Source organism: Stegodyphus dumicola, chromosome 5, assembly GCF_044657685.1.
Source record: "Stegodyphus dumicola isolate Sdum_Otavi_A_Nest chromosome 5, ASM4465768v1".
Lineage (NCBI taxonomy): Eukaryota > Metazoa > Arthropoda > Arachnida > Araneae > Eresidae > Stegodyphus > Stegodyphus dumicola.
Genome location: NC_140772.1, coordinates 3584914 through 3606422, shown reverse-complemented (window position 1 = coordinate 3606422; position 21509 = coordinate 3584914).

Genomic DNA, 21509 nt, shown 5'->3' with positions numbered 1-21509 from the left:
ACAATAATTGGGTAGCTTCTTCGAAAGGTTTGTGATGTCCTCTGTAGAGCATTTGGAAATACATTTCATATATCAAAACAGTAAAAAACTATTGACTCTAACACTGGCGCCCGAAGTAAAAGGTTGTGGATATAATTGGGCTAATACCTTCAACGAAAAAGCCTCTGTTGTGTCCTCCCTGGAGCAGTTGGAACTACATTTCAGAACAGCAAAAACCTATTGCCTCTAAAACTGGCGCCCGAACTAAAAGGGTTTGTATAATAATTGGGTAGCATCTTCGAAAGTTTTGTGATGTCCTCTGTGGAGCAGTTGGAAATACATTTCATATATCGAAAGAGTAAAAACCTATTCACTTTAACACTGGCGCCCGAACTAAAAGGTTGTGGATACAATTGGGCTAATACCTTCAACGGAAAAGCTCTGTGGTGTCCTCCCTGGGGCAGTTGGAACTACATTTCAGAACAGCAAAAACCTATTGCCTCTAAACCTGGCGCCCGAACTAAAGGGGTTTGTATAATAATTGGGTAGATTCTTCGCAAGGTTTGTGATGTCCTCTGTGGAGCAGTTGGAAATACATTTCATATATCAAAACAGTAAAAACCTATTGACTCTAACACTGGCGCCCGAACTAAAAGGTTGTGGATACAATTAGGCTAATACCTTCAACGGAAAAGCCTCTCTGGTGTCCTCCCTGGAGCAGTTGGAACTACATTTCAGAACAGCAAAAACCTATTACCTCTAACACTGGCGCCCGAACTAAAAGGGTTTGTATAATAATTGGGTAGCATCTTCGAATGTTTGTGATGTCCTCTGTGGAGCATTTGGAAATACTTTTCATATATCAAAACAGTTAAAACATATTGACTCTAACACTGGCGCCCGAACTAAAAGGTTGTGGATACAATTGGGCTAATACCTTCAACGGAAAAGCCTCTGTGGTGTCCTCCCTGGAGCAGTTGGAACTACATTTCAGAACAGCAAAAACCTATTGCCTCTAAAACTGGCGCCCGAACTAAAAGGGTTTGTATAATAATTGGGTAGATTCTTCGAAAGGTTTGTGATCTCCTCTGTGGAGCAGTTGGAAATACATTTCATATATCAAAACAGTAAAAAACCTATTGATTCTAACACTGGCGCCCGAACTAAAAGGGTTTGTATAATAATTGGGTAGCTTCTTCGAAAGGTTTGTGATGTCCTCTGTGGAGCAGTTGGAAATACATTTCATATATCAAAACAGTAAAAACCTATTGACTCTAACACTGGCGCCCGAACTAAAAGGTTGTGTGTACAATTGGGCTAATACCTTCAACGGAAAAGCCTCTGTGGTGTCCTCGCTGGAGCAGTTGGAACTACATTTCAGAACAGCAAAAACCTACTGCCTCTAACACTGGCGTCCGAACTAAAAGGGTTTGTATAATAATTGGGTAGCTTCTTCGAAAGGTTTGTGATGTCCTCTGTTGAGTAGTTGGAAATACATTTCATATATCAAAACAGTAAAAACCTTTTGACTCTAACACTGGCGCCCGAACTAAAAGGTTGTGTGTACAATTGGGCTAATACCTTCAACGGAAAAGCCTCTGTGGTGTCCTCACTGGAGCAGTTAGAACTACATTTCAGAACAGCAAAAACCTACTGCCTCTAACACTGGCGCCCGAACTAAAAGGGTTTGTATAATAATTGGGTAGCTTCTTCGAAAGATTTGTGATGTCCTCTATATAGCAGTTGGAAATACATTTCATATATCAAAACAGTAAAAAACCTATTGACTCTGACACTGGCGCCCGAACTAAAAGGATTTGTATAATAATTGGGTAGCTTCTTCGAAATTTTTGTGATGTCCTCTATGGAGCAGTTGGAAATACATTTCATATATCAAAACAGTAAAAAACCTATTGACTATAACACTGGCGCCCGAACTAAAAGGGTTTGTATAATAATTGGGTAGCTTCTGCGAAAGGTTTGTGATGTCCTCTGTGGAGCAGTTGGAAATACATTTCATATATCAAAACAGTAAAAACCTATTGACTCTAACACTGGCGCCCGAACTAAAAGGGTTTGTATAATAATTGGGTAGCTTCTTCGAAAGATTTGTGATGTCCTCTGTGGAGCAGTTGGAAATACATTTCATATATCAAAACAGTAAAAAACCTATTGACTCTAACACTGGCGCCCGAACAAGAAGGGTTTGTATAATAATTGGGTACCTTCTTCGAAAGGTTTGTGATGTCCTCTGTGGAGCAGTTGGAAATACATATCATATATCAAAACAGTAAAAACCTATTGACTCTAACACTGGCGCCCGAACTAAAAGGTTGTGGATACAATTAGGCTAATACCTTCAACGGAAAAGCCTCTCTGGTGTCCTCCCTGGAGCAGTTGGAACTACATTTCAGAACAGCAAAAACCTATTACCTCTAACACTGGCGCCCGAACTAAAAGGGTTTGTATAATAATTGGGTAGCATCTTCGAATGTTTGTGATGTCCTCTGTGGAGCATTTGGAAATACATTTCATATATCAAAACAGTTAAAACATATTGACTCTAACACTGGCGCCCGAACTAAAAGGTTGTGGATACAATTGGGCTAATACCTTCAACGGAAAATCCTCTGTGGTGTCCTCCCTGGAGCAGTTGGAACTACATTTCAGAACAGCAAAAACCTATTGCCTCTAAAACTGGCGCCCGAACTAAAAGGGTTTGTATAATAATTGGGTAGATTCTTCGAAAGGTTTGTGATCTCCTCTGTGGAGCAGTTGGAAATACATTTCATATATCAAAACAGTAAAAAACCTATTGATTCTGACACTGGCGCCCGAACTAAAAGGGTTTGTATAATAATTGGGTAGCTTCTTCGAAAGGTTTGTGATGTCCTCTGTGGAGCAGTTGGAAATAGATTTCATATATCAAAACAGTAAAAACCTATTGAATCTAACACTGGCGACCGAACAAGAAGTGTTTGTATAATAATTCGGTATCTTCTTCGAAAGGTTTGTGATGTCCTCTGTGGAGCAGTTGGAAATACATTTCATATATCAAAACAGTAAAAACCTATTGTCTCTAACACTGGCGCCCGAACTAAAAGGTTGTGTGTACAATTGGGCTAATACCTTCAACGGAAAAGCCTCTGTGGTGTCCTCGCTGGAGCAGTTGGAACTACATTTCAGAACAGCAAAAACCTACTGCCTCTAACACTGGCGTCCGAACTAAAAGGGTTTGTATAATAATTGGGTAGCTTCTTCGAAAGGTTTGTGATGTCCTCTGTAGAGTAGTTGGAAATACATTTCATATATCAAAACAGTAAAAACCTTTTGACTCTAACACTGGCGCCCGAACTAAAAGGTTGTGTGTACAATTGGGCTAATACCTTCAACGGAAAAGCCTCTGTGGTGTCCTCACTGGAGCAGTTGGAACTACATTTCAGAACAGCAAAAACCTACTGCCTCTAACACTGGCGCCCGAACTAAAAGGGTTTGTATAATAATTGGGTAGCTTCTTCGAAAGATTTGTGATGTCCTCTATATAGCAGTTGGAAATACATTTCATATATCAAAACAGTAAAAAACCTATTGACTATAACACTGGCGCCCGAACTAAAAGGGTTTGTATAATAATTGGGTAGCTTCTGCGAAAGGTTTGTGATGTCCTCTGTGGAGCAGTTGGAAATACATTTCATATATCAAAACAGTAAAAAACCTATTGACTCTGACACTGGCGCCCGAACTAAAAGGATTTGTATAATAATTGGGTAGCTTCTTCGAAAGGTTTGTGATGTCCTCTATGGAGCAGTTGGAAATACATTTCATATATCAAAACAGTAAAAAACCTATTGACTATAACACTGGCGCCCGAACTAAAAGGGTTTGTATAATAATTGGGTAGCTTCTGCGAAAGGTTTGTGATGTCCTCTGTGGAGCAGTTGGAAATACATTTCATATATCAAAACAGTAAAAACCTATTGACTCTAACACTGGCGCCCGAACTAAAAGGGTTTGTATAATAATTGGGTAGCTTCTTCGAAAGATTTGTGATGTCCTCTGTGGAGCAGTTGGAAATACATTTCATATATCAAAACAGTAAAAAACCTATTGACTCTAACACTGGCGCCCGAACTAAAAGGGTTTGTACAATAATTGGGTAGCTTCTTCGAAAGGTTTGTGATGTCCTCTGTAGAGCAGTTGGAAATACATTTCATATATCAAAACAGTAAAAACCTACTGACTCTAACACTGGCGCCCGAACTAAAAGGTTGTGGATACAATTGGGCTAATACCTTCAACGAAAAAGCCTCTGTGGTGTCCTCCCTGGAGCAGTTGGAACTACATTTCAGAACAGCAAAAACCTATTGCCTCTAAAACTGGCGCCCGAACTAAAAGGGTTTGTATAATAATTGGGTAGCATCTTCGAAAGGTTTGTGATGTCCTCTGTGGAGCAGTTGGAAATACATTTCATATATCGAAAGATTAAAAACCTATTGACTCTAAAACTGGCGCCCGAAGTAAAAGGTTGTGGATACAATTGGGCTAATACCTTCAACGGAAAAGCCTCTGTGGTGTTCTCACTGGAGCAGTTGGAACTACATTTCAGAACAGCAAAAACCTACAGCCTCTAACACTGGCGCCCGAAGTAAAAGGGTTTGTATAATAATTGGGTAGCTTCTTCGAAAGGTTTGTGATGTCCTCTGTAGAGTAGTTGGAAATACATTTCATATATCAAAACAGTAAAAACCTATTGACTCTAACACTGGCGCCCGAACTAAAAGGTTGTGTGTACAATTGGGCTAATACCTTCAACGGAAAAGCCTCTGTGGTGTCCTCGCTGGAGCAGTTGGAACTACATTTCAGAACAGCAAAAACCTACTGCCTCTAACACTGGCGCCCGAACTAAAAGGGTTTGTATAATAATTGGGTAGATTCTTCGAAAGGTTTGTTATGTCCTCTGTGGAGCAGTTGGAAATACATTTCATATATCAAAACAGTAAAAACCTATTGACTCTAACACTGGTGCCCGAACTAAAAGGTTGTGTGTAGAACTAAAAGGTTGTGGTAGATTCTTCGAAAGGTTTGTTATGTCCTCTGTGGAGCAGTTGGAAATACATTTCATATATCAAAACAGTAAAAACCTATTGACTCTAACACTGGCGCCCGAACTAAAAGGGTTTGTATAATAATTGGGTAGCTTCTTCGAAAGATTTGTGATGTCCTCTGTGGAGCAGTTGGAAATACATTTCATATATCAAAACAGTAAAAAACCTATTGACTCTAACACTGGCGCCCGAACAAGAAGGGTTTGTATAATAATTGGGTACCTTCTTCGAAAGGTTTGTGATGTCCTCTGTGGAGCAGTTGGAAATACATATCATATATCAAAACAGTAAAAACCTATTGACTCTAACACTGGCGCCCGAACTAAAAGGTTGTGGATACAATTAGGCTAATACCTTCAACGGAAAAGCCTCTCTGGTGTCCTCCCTGGAGCAGTTGGAACTACATTTCAGAACAGCAAAAACCTATTACCTCTAACACTGGCGCCCGAACTAAAAGGGTTTGTATAATAATTGGGTAGCATCTTCGAATGTTTGTGATGTCCTCTGTGGAGCATTTGGAAATACATTTCATATATCAAAACAGTTAAAACATATTGACTCTAACACTGGCGCCCGAACTAAAAGGTTGTGGATACAATTGGGCTAATACCTTCAACGGAAAATCCTCTGTGGTGTCCTCCCTGGAGCAGTTGGAACTACATTTCAGAACAGCAAAAACCTATTGCCTCTAAAACTGGCGCCCGAACTAAAAGGGTTTGTATAATAATTGGGTAGATTCTTCGAAAGGTTTGTGATCTCCTCTGTGGAGCAGTTGGAAATACATTTCATATATCAAAACAGTAAAAAACCTATTGATTCTGACACTGGCGCCCGAACTAAAAGGGTTTGTATAATAATTGGGTAGCTTCTTCGAAAGGTTTGTGATGTCCTCTGTGGAGCAGTTGGAAATAGATTTCATATATCAAAACAGTAAAAACCTATTGAATCTAACACTGGCGACCGAACAAGAAGTGTTTGTATAATAATTCGGTATCTTCTTCGAAAGGTTTGTGATGTCCTCTGTGGAGCAGTTGGAAATACATTTCATATATCAAAACAGTAAAAACCTATTGTCTCTAACACTGGCGCCCGAACTAAAAGGTTGTGTGTACAATTGGGCTAATACCTTCAACGGAAAAGCCTCTGTGGTGTCCTCGCTGGAGCAGTTGGAACTACATTTCAGAACAGCAAAAACCTACTGCCTCTAACACTGGCGTCCGAACTAAAAGGGTTTGTATAATAATTGGGTAGCTTCTTCGAAAGGTTTGTGATGTCCTCTGTAGAGTAGTTGGAAATACATTTCATATATCAAAACAGTAAAAACCTTTTGACTCTAACACTGGCGCCCGAACTAAAAGGTTGTGTGTACAATTGGGCTAATACCTTCAACGGAAAAGCCTCTGTGGTGTCCTCACTGGAGCAGTTGGAACTACATTTCAGAACAGCAAAAACCTACTGCCTCTAACACTGGCGCCCGAACTAAAAGGGTTTGTATAATAATTGGGTAGCTTCTTCGAAAGATTTGTGATGTCCTCTATATAGCAGTTGGAAATACATTTCATATATCAAAACAGTAAAAAACCTATTGACTATAACACTGGCGCCCGAACTAAAAGGGTTTGTATAATAATTGGGTAGCTTCTGCGAAAGGTTTGTGATGTCCTCTGTGGAGCAGTTGGAAATACATTTCATATATCAAAACAGTAAAAAACCTATTGACTCTGACACTGGCGCCCGAACTAAAAGGATTTGTATAATAATTGGGTAGCTTCTTCGAAAGGTTTGTGATGTCCTCTATGGAGCAGTTGGAAATACATTTCATATATCAAAACAGTAAAAAACCTATTGACTATAACACTGGCGCCCGAACTAAAAGGGTTTGTATAATAATTGGGTAGCTTCTGCGAAAGGTTTGTGATGTCCTCTGTGGAGCAGTTGGAAATACATTTCATATATCAAAACAGTAAAAACCTATTGACTCTAACACTGGCGCCCGAACTAAAAGGGTTTGTATAATAATTGGGTAGCTTCTTCGAAAGATTTGTGATGTCCTCTGTGGAGCAGTTGGAAATACATTTCATATATCAAAACAGTAAAAAACCTATTGACTCTAACACTGGCGCCCGAACTAAAAGGGTTTGTACAATAATTGGGTAGCTTCTTCGAAAGGTTTGTGATGTCCTCTGTAGAGCAGTTGGAAATACATTTCATATATCAAAACAGTAAAAACCTACTGACTCTAACACTGGCGCCCGAACTAAAAGGTTGTGGATACAATTGGGCTAATACCTTCAACGAAAAAGCCTCTGTGGTGTCCTCCCTGGAGCAGTTGGAACTACATTTCAGAACAGCAAAAACCTATTGCCTCTAAAACTGGCGCCCGAACTAAAAGGGTTTGTATAATAATTGGGTAGCATCTTCGAAAGGTTTGTGATGTCCTCTGTGGAGCAGTTGGAAATACATTTCATATATCGAAAGATTAAAAACCTATTGACTCTAAAACTGGCGCCCGAAGTAAAAGGTTGTGGATACAATTGGGCTAATACCTTCAACGGAAAAGCCTCTGTGGTGTTCTCACTGGAGCAGTTGGAACTACATTTCAGAACAGCAAAAACCTACAGCCTCTAACACTGGCGCCCGAAGTAAAAGGGTTTGTATAATAATTGGGTAGCTTCTTCGAAAGGTTTGTGATGTCCTCTGTAGAGTAGTTGGAAATACATTTCATATATCAAAACAGTAAAAACCTATTGACTCTAACACTGGCGCCCGAACTAAAAGGTTGTGTGTACAATTGGGCTAATACCTTCAACGGAAAAGCCTCTGTGGTGTCCTCGCTGGAGCAGTTGGAACTACATTTCAGAACAGCAAAAACCTACTGCCTCTAACACTGGCGCCCGAACTAAAAGGGTTTGTATAATAATTGGGTAGATTCTTCGAAAGGTTTGTTATGTCCTCTGTGGAGCAGTTGGAAATACATTTCATATATCAAAACAGTAAAAACCTATTGACTCTAACACTGGTGCCCGAACTAAAAGGTTGTGTGTAGAACTAAAAGGTTGTGGTAGATTCTTCGAAAGGTTTGTTATGTCCTCTGTGGAGCAGTTGGAAATACATTTCATATATCAAAACAGTAAAAACCTATTGACTCTAACACTGGCGCCCGAACTAAAAGGGTTTGTATAATAATTGGGTAGCTTCTTCGAAAGGTTTGTGATGTCCTCTGTAGAGTAGTTGGAAATACATTTCATATATCAAAACAGTAAAAACCTATTGAATCTAACACTGGCGCCCGAACAAGAAGGGTTTTTATAATAATTGGGTACCTTCTTCGAAAGGTTTGTGATGTCCTCTGTGGAGCAGTTGGAAATACATATCATATATCAAAACAGTAAAAACCTATTGACTCTAACACTGGCGCCCGAACTAAAAGGTTGTGGATACAATTAGGCTAATACCTTCAACGGAAAAGCCTCTCTGGTGTCCTCCCTGGAGCAGTTGGAACTACATTTCAGAACAGCAAAAACCTATTACCTCTAACACTGGCGCCCGAACTAAAAGGGTTTGTATAATAATTGGGTAGCATCTTCGAATGTTTGTGATGTCCTCTGTGGAGCATTTGGAAATACATTTCATATATCAAAACAGTTAAAACATATTGACTCTAACACTGGCGCCCGAACTAAAAGGTTGTGGATACAATTGGGCTAATACCTTCAACGGAAAAGCCTCTGTGGTGTCCTCCCTGGAGCAGTTGGAACTACATTTCAGAACAGCAAAAACCTATTGCCTCTAAAACTGGCGCCCGAACTAAAAGGGTTTGTATAATAATTGGGTAGATTCTTCGAAAGGTTTGTGATCTCCTCTGTGGAGCAGTTGGAAATACATTTCATATATCAAAACAGTAAAAAACCTATTGATTCTGACACTGGCGCCCGAACTAAAAGGGTTTGTATAATAATTGGGTAGCTTCTTCGAAAGGTTTGTGATGTCCTCTGTGGAGCAGTTGGAAATAGATTTCATATATCAAAACAGTAAAAACCTATTGAATCTAACACTGGCGCCCGAACAAGAAGTGTTTGTATAATAATTGGGTATCTTCTTCGAAAGGTTTGTGATGTCCTCTGTGGAGCAGTTGGAAATACATTTCATATATCAAAACAGTAAAAACCTATTGTCTCTAACACTGGCGCCCGAACTAAAAGGTTGTGTGTACAATTGGGCTAATACCTTCAACGGAAAAGCCTCTGTGGTGTCCTCGCTGGAGCAGTTGGAACTACATTTCAGAACAGCAAAAACCTACTGCCTCTAACACTGGCGTCCGAACTAAAAGGGTTTGTATAATAATTGGGTAGCTTCTTCGAAAGGTTTGTGATGTCCTCTGTAGAGTAGTTGGAAATACATTTCATATATCAAAACAGTAAAAACCTTTTGACTCTAACACTGGCGCCCGAACTAAAAGGTTGTGTGTACAATTGGGCTAATACCTTCAACGGAAAAGCCTCTGTGGTGTCCTCACTGGAGCAGTTGGAACTACATTTCAGAACAGCAAAAACCTACTGCCTCTAACACTGGCGCCCGAACTAAAAGGGTTTGTATAATAATTGGGTAGCTTCTTCGAAAGATTTGTGATGTCCTCTATATAGCAGTTGGAAATACATTTCATATATCAAAACAGTAAAAAACCTATTGACTATAACACTGGCGCCCGAACTAAAAGGGTTTGTATAATAATTGGGTAGCTTCTGCGAAAGGTTTGTGATGTCCTCTGTGGAGCAGTTGGAAATACATTTCATATATCAAAACAGTAAAAAACCTATTGACTCTGACACTGGCGCCCGAACTAAAAGGATTTGTATAATAATTGGGTAGCTTCTTCGAAAGGTTTGTGATGTCCTCTATGGAGCAGTTGGAAATACATTTCATATATCAAAACAGTAAAAAACCTATTGACTATAACACTGGCGCCCGAACTAAAAGGGTTTGTATAATAATTGGGTAGCTTCTGCGAAAGGCTTGTGATGTCCTCTGTGGAGCAGTTGGAAATACATTTCATATATCAAAACAGTAAAAACCTATTGACTCTAACACTGGCGCCCGAACTAAAAGGGTTTGTATAATAATTGGGTAGCTTCTTCGAAAGATTTGTGATGTCCTCTGTGGAGCAGTCGGAAATACATTTCATATATCAAAACAGTAAAAAACCTATTGACTCTAACACTGGCGCCCGAACTAAAAGGGTTTGTACAATAATTGGGTAGCTTCTTCGAAAGGTTTGTGATGTCCTCTGTAGAGCAGTTGGAAATACATTTCATATATCAAAACAGTAAAAACCTACTGACTCTAACACTGGCGCCCGAACTAAAAGGTTGTGGATACAATTGGGCTAATACCTTCAACGAAAAAGCCTCTGTGGTGTCCTCCCTGGAGCAGTTGGAACTACATTTCAGAACAGCAAAAACCTATTGCCTCTAAAACTGGCGCCCGAACTAAAAGGGTTTGTATAATAATTGGGTAGCATCTTCGAAAGGTTTGTGATGTCCTCTGTGGAGCAGTTGGAAATACATTTCATATATCGAAAGATTAAAAACCTATTGACTCTAAAACTGGCGCCCGAAGTAAAAGGTTGTGGATACAATTGGGCTAATACCTTCAACGGAAAAGCCTCTGTGGTGTTCTCACTGGAGCAGTTGGAACTACATTTCAGAACAGCAAAAACCTACTGCCTCTAACACTGGCGCCCGAAGTAAAAGGGTTTGTATAATAATTGGGTAGCTTCTTCGAAAGGTTTGTGATGTCCTCTGTAGAGTAGTTGGAAATACATTTCATATATCAAAACAGTAAAAACCTATTGACTCTAACACTGGCGCCCGAACTAAAAGGTTGTGTGTACAATTGGGCTAATACCTTCAACGGAAAAGCCTCTGTGGTGTCCTCGCTGGAGCAGTTGGAACTACATTTCAGAACAGCAAAAACATACTGCCTCTAACACTGGCGCCCGAACTAAAAGGGATTGTATAATAATTGGGTAGATTCTTCGAAAGGTTTGTTATGTCCTCTGTGGAGCAGTTGGAAATACATTTCATATATCAAAACAGTAAAAACCTATTGACTCTAACACTGGTGCCCGAACTAAAAGGTTGTGTGTAGAACTAAAAGGTTGTGGTAGATTCTTCGAAAGGTTTGTTATGTCCTCTGTGGAGCAGTTGGAAATACATTTCATATATCAAAACAGTAAAAACTTATTGACTCTAACACTGGCGCCCGAACTAAAAGGGTTTGTATAATAATTGGGTAGCTTCTTCGAAAGGTTTGTGATGTCCTCTGTAGAGTAGTTGGAAATACATTTCATATATCAAAACAGTAAAAACCTATTGAATCTAACACTGGCGCTCGAACAAGAAGGGTTTGTATAATAATTGGGTACCTTCTTCGAAAGGTTTGTGATGTCCTCTGTGGAGCAGTTGGAAATACATATCATATATCAAAACAGTAAAAACCTATTGACTCTAACACTGGCGCCCGAACTAAAAGGTTGTGGATACAATTAGGCTAATACCGTCAACGGAAAAGCCTCTCTGGTGTCCTCCCTGGAGCAGTTGGAACTACATTTCAGAACAGCAAAAACCTATTACCTCTAACACTGGCGCCCGAACTAAAAGGGTTTGTATAATAATTGGGTAGCATCTTCGAATGTTTGTGATGTCCTCTGTGGAGCATTTGGAAATACATTTCATATATCAAAACAGTTAAAACATATTGACTCTAACACTGGCGCCCGAACTAAAAGGTTGTGGATACAATTGGGCTAATACCTTCAACGGAAAAGCCTCTGTGGTGTCCTCCCTGGAGCAGTTGGAACTACATTTCAGAACAGCAAAAACCTATTGCCTCTAAAACTGGCGCCCGAACTAAAAGGGTTTGTATAATAATTGGGTAGATTCTTCGAAAGGTTTGTGATCTCCTCTGTGGAGCAGTTGGAAATACATTTCATATATCAAAACAGTAAAAAACCTATTGATTCTGACACTGGCTCCCGAACTAAAAGGGTTTGTATAATAATTGGGTAGCTTCTTCGAAAGGTTTGTGATGTCCTCTGTGGAGCAGTTGGAAATAGATTTCATATATCAAAACAGTAAAAACCTATTGAATCTAACACTGGCGCCCGAACAAGAAGTGTTTGTATAATAATTGGGTATCTTCTTCGAAAGGCTTGTGATGTCCTCTGTGGAGCAGTTGGAAATACATTTCATATATCAAAACAGTAAAAACCTATTGTCTCTAACACTGGCGCCCGAACTAAAAGGTTTGTGGATACAATTGGGCTAATACCTTCAACGGAAAAGCCTCTGTGGTGTCCTCGCTGGAGCAGTTGGAACTACATTTCAGAACAGCAAAAACCTACTGCCTCTAACACTGGCGTCCGAACTAAAAGGGTTTGTATAATAATTGGGTAGCTTCTTCGAAAGGTTTGTGATGTCCTCTGTAGAGTAGTTGGAAATACATTTCATATATCAAAACAGTAAAAACCTTTTGACTCTAACACTGGCGCCCGAACTAAAAGGTTGTGTGTACAATTGGGCTAATACCTTCAACGGAAAAGCCTCTGTGGTGTCCTCACTGGAGCAGTTGGAACTACATTTCAGAACAGCAAAAACCTACTGCCTCTAACACTGGCGCCCGAACTAAAAGGGTTTGTATAATAATTGGGTAGCTTCTTCGAAAGATTTGTGATGTCCTCTATATAGCAGTTGGAAATACATTTCATATATCAAAACAGTAAAAAACCTATTGACTATAACACTGGCGCCCGAACTAAAAGGGTTTGTATAATATTTGGGTAGCTTCTGCGAAAGGTTTGTGATGTCCTCTGTGGAGCAGTTGGAAATACATTTCATATATCAAAACAGTAAAAAACCTATTGACTCTGACACTGGCGCCCGAACTAAAAGGATTTGTATAATAATTGGGTAGCTTCTTCGAAAGGTTTGTGATGTCCTCTATGGAGCAGTTGGAAATACATTTCATATATCAAAACAGTAAAAAACCTATTGACTATAACACTGGCGCCCGAACTAAAAGGGTTTGTATAATAATTGGGTAGCTTCTGCGAAAGGTTTGTGATGTCCTCTGTGGAGCAGTTGGAAATACATTTCATATATCAAAACAGTAAAAACCTATTGACTCTAACACTGGCGCCCGAACTAAAAGGGTTTGTATAATAATTGGGTAGCTTCTTCGAAAGATTTGTGATGTCCTCTGTGGAGCAGTTGGAAATACATTTCATATATCAAAACAGTAAAAAACCTATTGACTCTAACACTGGCGCCCGAACTAAAAGGGTTTGTACAATAATTGGGTAGCTTCTTCGAAAGGTTTGTGATGTCCTCTGTAGAGCAGTTGGAAATACATTTCATATATCAAAACAGTAAAAACCTACTGACTCTAACACTGGCGCCCGAACTAAAAGGTTGTGGATACAATTGGGCTAATACCTTCAACGAAAAAGCCTCTGTGGTGTCCTCCCTGGAGCAGTTGGAACTACATTTCAGAACAGCAAAAACCTATTGCCTCTAAAACTGGCGCCCGAACTAAAAGGGTTTGTATAATAATTGGGTAGCATCTTCGAAAGGTTTGTGATGTCCTCTGTGGAGCAGTTGGAAATACATTTCATATATCGAAAGATTAAAAACCTAATGACTCTAACACTGGCGCCCGAAGTAAAAGGTTGTGGATACAATTGGGCTAATACCTTCAACGGAAAAGCCTCTGTGGTGTTCTCACTGGAGCAGTTGGAACTACATTTCAGAACAGCAAAAACCTACTGCCTCTAACACTGGCGCCCGAAGTAAAAGGGTTTGTATAATAATTGGGTAGCTTCTTCGAAAGGTTTGTGATGTCCTCTGTAGAGTAGTTGGAAATACATTTCATATATCAAAACAGTAAAAACCTATTGACTCTAACACTGGCGCCCGAACTAAAAGGTTGTGTGTACAATTGGGCTAATACCTTCAACGGAAAAGCCTCTGTGGTGTCCTCGCTGGAGCAGTTGGAACTACATTTCAGAACAGCAAAAACCTTGCGCCTCTAACACTGGCGCCCGAACTAAAAGGGTTTGTATAATAATTGGGTAGATTCTTCGAAAGGTTTGTTATGTCCTCTGTGGAGCAGTTGGAAATACATTTCATATATCAAAACAGTAAAAACCTATTGACTCTAACACTGGTGCTCGAACTAAAAGGTTGTGTGTAGAACTAAAAGGTTGTGGTAGATTCTTCGAAAGGTTTGTTATGTCCTCTGTGGAGCAGTTGGAAATACATTTCATATATCAAAACAGTAAAAACCTCTGTGGAGCAGTTGCAGTCCTCTGTGGAGCAGTTGGAAATACATTTCATATATCAAAACAGTAAAAACCTATTGACTCTAACACTGGCGCCCGAACTAAAAGGTTGTGTACAATTGGGCTAATACCTTCAACGGAAAAGCCTCTGTGGTGTCCTCACTGGAGCAATTGGAACTACATTTCAGAACAGCAAAAACCTACTGCCTCTAACACTGGCGCCCGAACTAAAAGGGTTTGTATAATAATTGGGTAGCTTCTTCGAAAGGTTTGTGATGTCCTCTGTGGAGCAGTTGGAAATACATTTCATATATCAAAACAGTAAAAACCTATTGACTCTAACACTGGCGCCCGAACTAAAAGGTTGTGTGTACAATTGGGCTAATACCTTCAACGGAAAAGCCTCTCTGGTGTCCTCCCTGGAGCAGTTGGAACTACATTTCAGAACAGCAAAAACCTATTACCTCTAACACTGGCGCCCGAACTAAAAGGGTTTGTATAATAATTGGGTAGCATCTTCGAATGTTTGTGATGTCCTCTGTGGAGCATTTGGAAATACATTTCATATATCAAAACAGTTAAAACATATTGACTCTAACACTGGCGCCCGAACTAAAAGGTTGAGGATACAATTGGGCTAATACCTTCAACGGAAAAGCCTCTGTGGTGTCCTCCCTGGAGCAGTTGGAACTACATTTCAGAACAGCAAAAACCTATTGCCTCTAAAACTGGCGCCCGAACTAAAAGGGTTTGTATAATAATTGGGTAGATTCTTCGAAAGGTTTGTGATCTCCTCTGTGGAGCAGTTGGAAATACATTTCATATATCAAAACAGTAAAAAACCTATTGATTCTGACACTGGCGCCCGAACTAAAAGGGTTTGTATAATAATTGGGTAGCTTCTTCGAAAGGTTTGTGATGTCCTCTGTGGAGCAGTTGGAAATAGATTTCATATATCAAAACAGTAAAAACCTATTGAATCTAACACTGGCGCCCGAACAAGAAGTGTTTGTATAATAATTGGGTATCTTCTTCGAAAGGTTTGTGATGTCCTCTGTGGAGCAGTTGGAAATACATTTCATATATCAAAACAGTAAAAACCTATTGTCTCTAACACTGGCGCCCGAACTAAAAGGTTGTGTGTACAATTGGGCTAATACCTTCAACGGAAAAGCCTCTGTGGTGTCCTCGCTGGAGCAGTTGGAACTACATTTCAGAACAGCAAAAACCTACTGCCTCTAACACTGGCGTCCGAACTAAAAGGGTTTGTATAATAATTGGGTAGCTTCTTCGAAAGGTTTGTGATGTCCTCTGTAGAGTAGTTGGAAATACATTTCATATATCAAAACAGTAAAAACCTTTTGACTCTAACACTGGCGCCCGAACTAAAAGGTTGTGTGTACAATTGGGCTAATACCTTCAACGGAAAAGCCTCTGTGGTGTCCTCACTGGAGCAGTTGGAACTACATTTCAGAACAGCAAAAACCTACTGCCTCTAACACTGGCGCCCGAACTAAAAGGGTTTGTATAATAATTGGGTAGCTTCTTCGAAAGATTTGTGATGTCCTCTATATAGAAGTTGGAAATACATTTCATATATCAAAACAGTAAAAAACCTATTGACTATAACACTGGCGCCCGAACTAAAAGGGTTTGTATAATAATTGGGTAGCTTCTGCGAAAGGTTTGTGATGTCCTCTGTGGAGCAGTTGGAAATACATTTCATATATCAAAACAGTAAAAAACCTATTGACTATAACACTGGCGCCCGAACTAAAAGGGTTTGTATAATAATTGGGTAGCTTCTGCGAAAGGTTTGTGATGTCCTCTGTGGAGCAGTTGGAAATACATTTCATATATCAAAACAGTAAAAACCTATTGACTCTAACACTGGCGCCCGAACTAAAAGGGTTTGTATAATAATTGGGTAGCTTCTTCGAAAGATTTGTGATGTCCTCTGTGGAGCAGTTGGAAATACATTTCATATATCAAAACAGTAAAAAACCTATTGACTCTAACACTGGCGCCCGAACTAAAAGGGTTTGTACAATAATTGGGTAGCTTCTTCGAAAGGTTTGTGATGTCCTCTGTAGAGCAGTTGGAAATACATTTCATATATCAAAACAGAAAAAACCTACTGACTCTAACACTGGCGCCCGAACTAAAAGGTTGTGGATACAATTGGGCTAATACCTTCAACGAAAAAGCCTCTGTGGTGTCCTCCCTGGAGCAGTTGGAACTACATTTCAGAACAGCAAAAACCTATTGCCTCTAAAACTGGCGCTCGAACTAAAAGGGTTTGTATAATAATTGGGTAGCATCTTCGAAAGGTTTGTGATGTCCTCTGTGGAGCAGTTGGAAATACATTTCATATATCGAAAGATTAAAAACCTATTGACTCTAAAACTGGCGCCCGAAGTAAAAGGTTGTGGATACAATTGGGCTAATACCTTCAACGGAAAAGCCTCTGTGGTGTTCTCACTGGAGCAGTTGGAACTACATTTCAGAACAGCAAAAACCTACTGCCTCTAACACTGGCGCCCGAAGTAAAAGGGTTTGTATAATAATTGAGTAGCTTCTTCGAAAGGTTTGTGATGTCCTCTGTAGAGTAGTTGGAAATACATTTCATATATCAAAACAGTAAAAACCTATTGACTCTAACACTGGCGCCCGAACTAAAAGGTTGTGTGTACAATTGGGCTAATACCTTCAACGGAAAAGCCTCTGTGGTGTCCTCGCTGGAGCAGTTGGAACTACATTTCAGAACAGCAAAAACCTACTGCCTCTAACACTGGCGCCCGAACTAAAAGGGTTTGTATAATAATTGGGTAGATTCTTCGAAAGGTTTGTTATGTCCTCTGTGGAGCAGTTGGAAATACATTTCATATATCAAAACAGTAAAAACCTATTGACTCTAACACTGGTGCCCGAACTAAAAGGTTGTGTGTAGAACTAAAAGGTTGTGGTAGATTCTTCGAAAGGTTTGTTATGTCCTCTGTGGAGCAGTTGGAAATACATTTCATATATCAAAACAGTAAAAACCTATTGACATTAACACTGGCGCCCGAACTAAAAGGGTTTGTATAATAATTGGGTAGCTTCTTCGAAAGGTTTGTGATGTCCTCTGTAGAGTAGTTGGAAATACATTTCATATATCAAAACAGTAAAAACCTATTGAATCTAACACTGGCGCCCGAACAAGAAGGGTTTGTATAATAATTGGGTACCTTCTTCGAAAGGTTTGTGATGTCCTCTGTGGAGCAGTTGGAAATACATATCATATATCAAAACAGTAAAAACCTATTGACTCTAACACTGGCGCCCGAACTAAAAGGTTGTGGATACAATTAGGCTAATACCTTCAACGGAAAAGCCTCTCTGGTGTCCTCCCTGGAGCAGTTGGAACTACATTTCAGAACAGCAAAAACCTATTACCTCTAACACTGGCGCCCGAACTAAAAGGGTTTGTATAATAATTGGGTAGCATCTTCGAATGTTTGTGATGTCCTCTGTGGAGCATTTGGAAATACATTTCATATATCAAAACAGTTAAAACATATTGACTCTAACACTGGCGCCCGAACTAAAAGGTTGTGGATACAATTGGGCTAATACCTTCAACGGAAAAGCCTCTGTGGTGTCCTCCCTGGAGCAGTTGGAACTACATTTCAGAACAGCAAAAACCTATTGCCTCTAAAACTGGCGCCCGAACTAAAAGGGTTTGTATAATAATTGGGTAGATTCTTCGAAAGGTTTGTGATCTCCTCTGTGGAGCAGTTGGAAATACATTTCATATATCAAAACAGTAAAAAACCTATTGATTCTGACACTGGCGCCCGAACTAAAAGGGTTTGTATAATAATTGGGTAGCTTCTTTGAAAGTTTTGTGATGTCCTCTGTGGAGCAGTTGGAAATAGATTTCATATATCAAAACAGTAAAAACCTATTGAATCTAACACTGGCGCCCGAACAAGAAGTGTTTGTATAATAATTGGGTATCTTCTTCGAAAGGTTTGTGATGTCCTCTGTGGAGCAGTTGGAAATACATTTCATATATCAAAACAGTAAAAACCTATTGTCTCTAACACTGGCGCCCGAACTAAAAGGTTGTGTGTACAATTGGGCTAATACCTTCAACGGAAAAGCCTCTGTGGTGTCCTCGCTGGAGCAGTTGGAACTACATTTCAGAACAGCAAAAACCTACTGCCTCTAACACTGGCGTCCGAACTAAAAGGGTTTGTATAATAATTGGGTAGCTTCTTCGAAAGGTTTGTGATGTCCTCTGTAGAGTAGTTGGAAATACATTTCATATATCAAAACAGTAAAAACCTTTTGACTCTAACACTGGCGCCCGAACTAAAAGGTTGTGTGTACAATTGGGCTAATACCTTCAACGGAAAAGCCTCTGTGGTGTCCTCACTGGAGCAGTTGGAACTACATTTCAGAACAGCAAAAACCTACTGCCTCTAACACTGGCGCCCGAACTAAAAGGGTTTGTATAATAATTGGGTAGCTTCTTCGAAAGATTTGTGATGTCCTCTATATAGCAGTTGGAAATACATTTCATATATCAAAACAGTAAAAAACCTATTGACTATAACACTGGCGCCCGAACTAAAAGGGTTTGTATAATAATTGGGTAGCTTCTGCGAAAGGTTTGTGATGTCCTCTGTGGAGCAGTTGGAAATACATTTCATATATCAAAACAGTAAAAAACCTATTGACTCTGACACTGGCGCCCGAACTAAAAGGATTTGTATAATAATTGGGTAGCTTCTTCGAAAGGTTTGTGATGTCCTCTATGGAGCAGTTGGAAATACATTTCATATATCAAAACAGTAAAAAACCTATTGACTATAACACTGGCGCCCGAACTAAAAGGGTTTGTATAATAATTGGGTAGCTTCTGCGAAAGGTTTGTGATGTCCTCTGTGGAGCAGTTGGAAATACATTTCATATATCAAAACAGTAAAAACCTATTGACTCTAACACTGGCGCCCGAACTAAAAGGGTTTGTATAATAATTGGGTAGCTTCTTCGAAAGATTTGTGATGTCCTCTGTGGAGCAGTTGGAAATACATTTCATATATCAAAACAGTAAAAAACCTATTGACTCTAACACTGGCGCCCGAACTAAAAGGGTTTGTACAATAATTGGGTAGCTTCTTCGAAAGGTTTGTGATGTCCTCTGTAGAGCAGTTGGAAATACATTTCATATATCAAAACAGTAAAAACCTACTGACTCTAACACTGGCGCCCGAACTAAAAGGTTGTGGATACAATTGGGCTAATACCTTCAACGAAAAAGCCTCTGTGGTGTCCTCCCTGGAGCAGTTGGAACTACATTTCAGAACAGCAAAAACCTATTGCCTCTAAAACTGGCGCCCGAACTAAAAGGGTTTGTATAATAATTGGGTAGCATCTTCGAAAGGTTTGTGATGTCCTCTGTGGAGCAGTTGGAAATACATTTCATATATCGAAAGATTAAAAACCTATTGACTCTAACACTGGCGCCCGAAGTAAAAGGTTGTGGATACAATTGGGCTAATACCTTCAACGGAAAAGCCTCTGTGGTGTTCTCACTGGAGCAGTTGGAACTACATTTCAGAACAGCAAAAACCTACTGCCTCTAACACTGGCGCCCGAAGTAAAAGGGTTTGTATAATAATTGGGTAGCTTCTTGGAAAGGTTTGTGATGTCCTCTGTAGAGTAGTTGGAAATACAATTCATATATCAAAACAGTAAAAACCTATTGACTCTAACACTGGCGCCCGAACTAAAAGGTTGTGTGTACAATTGGGCTAATACCTTCAACGGAAAAGCCTCTGTGGTGTCCTCGCTGGAGCAGTTGGAACTACGTTTCAGAACAGCAAAAAACTACTGCCTCTAACACTGGCGCCCGAACTAAAAGGGTTTGTATAATAATTGGGTAGATTCTTCGAAAGGTTTGTTATGTCCTCTGTGGAGCAGTTGGAAATACATTTCATATATCAAAACAGTAAAAACCTATTGACTCTAACACTGGTGCCCGAACTAAAAGGTTGTGTGTAGAACTAAAAGGTTGTGGTAGATTCTTCGAAAGGTTTGTTATGTCCTCTGTGGAGCAGTTGGAAATACATTTCATATATCAAAACAGTAAAAACCTCTGTGGAGCAGTTGCAGTCCTCTGTGGAGCAGTTGGAAATACATTTCATATATCAAAACAGTAAAAACCTATTGACTCTAACACTGGCGCCCGAACTAAAAGGTTGTGTACAATTGGGCTAATACCTTCAACGGAAAAGCCTCTGTGGTGTCCTCACTGGAGCAATTGGAACTACATTTCAGAACAGCAAAAACCTACTGCCTCTAACACTGGCGCCCGAACTAAAAGGGTTTGTATAATAATTGGGTAGCTTCTTCGAAAGGTTTGTGATGTCCTCTGTGGAGCAGTTGGAAATACATTTCATATATCAAAACAGTAAAAACCTATTGACTCTAACACTGGCGCCCGAACTAAAAGGTTGTGTGTACAATTGGGCTAATACCTTCAACGGAAAAGCCTCTGTGGTGTCCTCGCTGGAGCAGTTGGAACTACATTTCAGAACAGCAAAAACCTACTGCCTCTAACACTGGCGCCCGAACTAAAAGGGTTTGTATAATAATTGGGTAGATTCTTCGAAAGGTTTGTTATGTCCTCTGTGGAGCAGTTGGAAATACATTTCATATATAAAAACAGTAAAAACCTATTGACTCTAACACTGGTGCCCGAACTAAAAGGTTGTGTGTAGAACTAAAAGGTTGTGGTAGATTCTTCGAAAGGTTTGTTATGTCCTCTGTGGAGCAGTTGGAAATACATTTCATATATCAAAACAGTAAAAACCTTTTGACACTAACACTGGCGCCCGAACTAAAAGGTTGTGTGTACAATTGGGCTAATACATTCAACGGAAAAGCCTCTGTGGTGTCCTCACTGGAGCAGTTGGAACTACATTTCAGAACAGCAAAAACCTACTACCTCTAACACTGGCGCCCGAACTAAAAGGGTTTGTATAGTAATTGGGTAGCTTCTTCGAAAGATTTGTGATGTCCTCTGTGGAGCAGTTGGA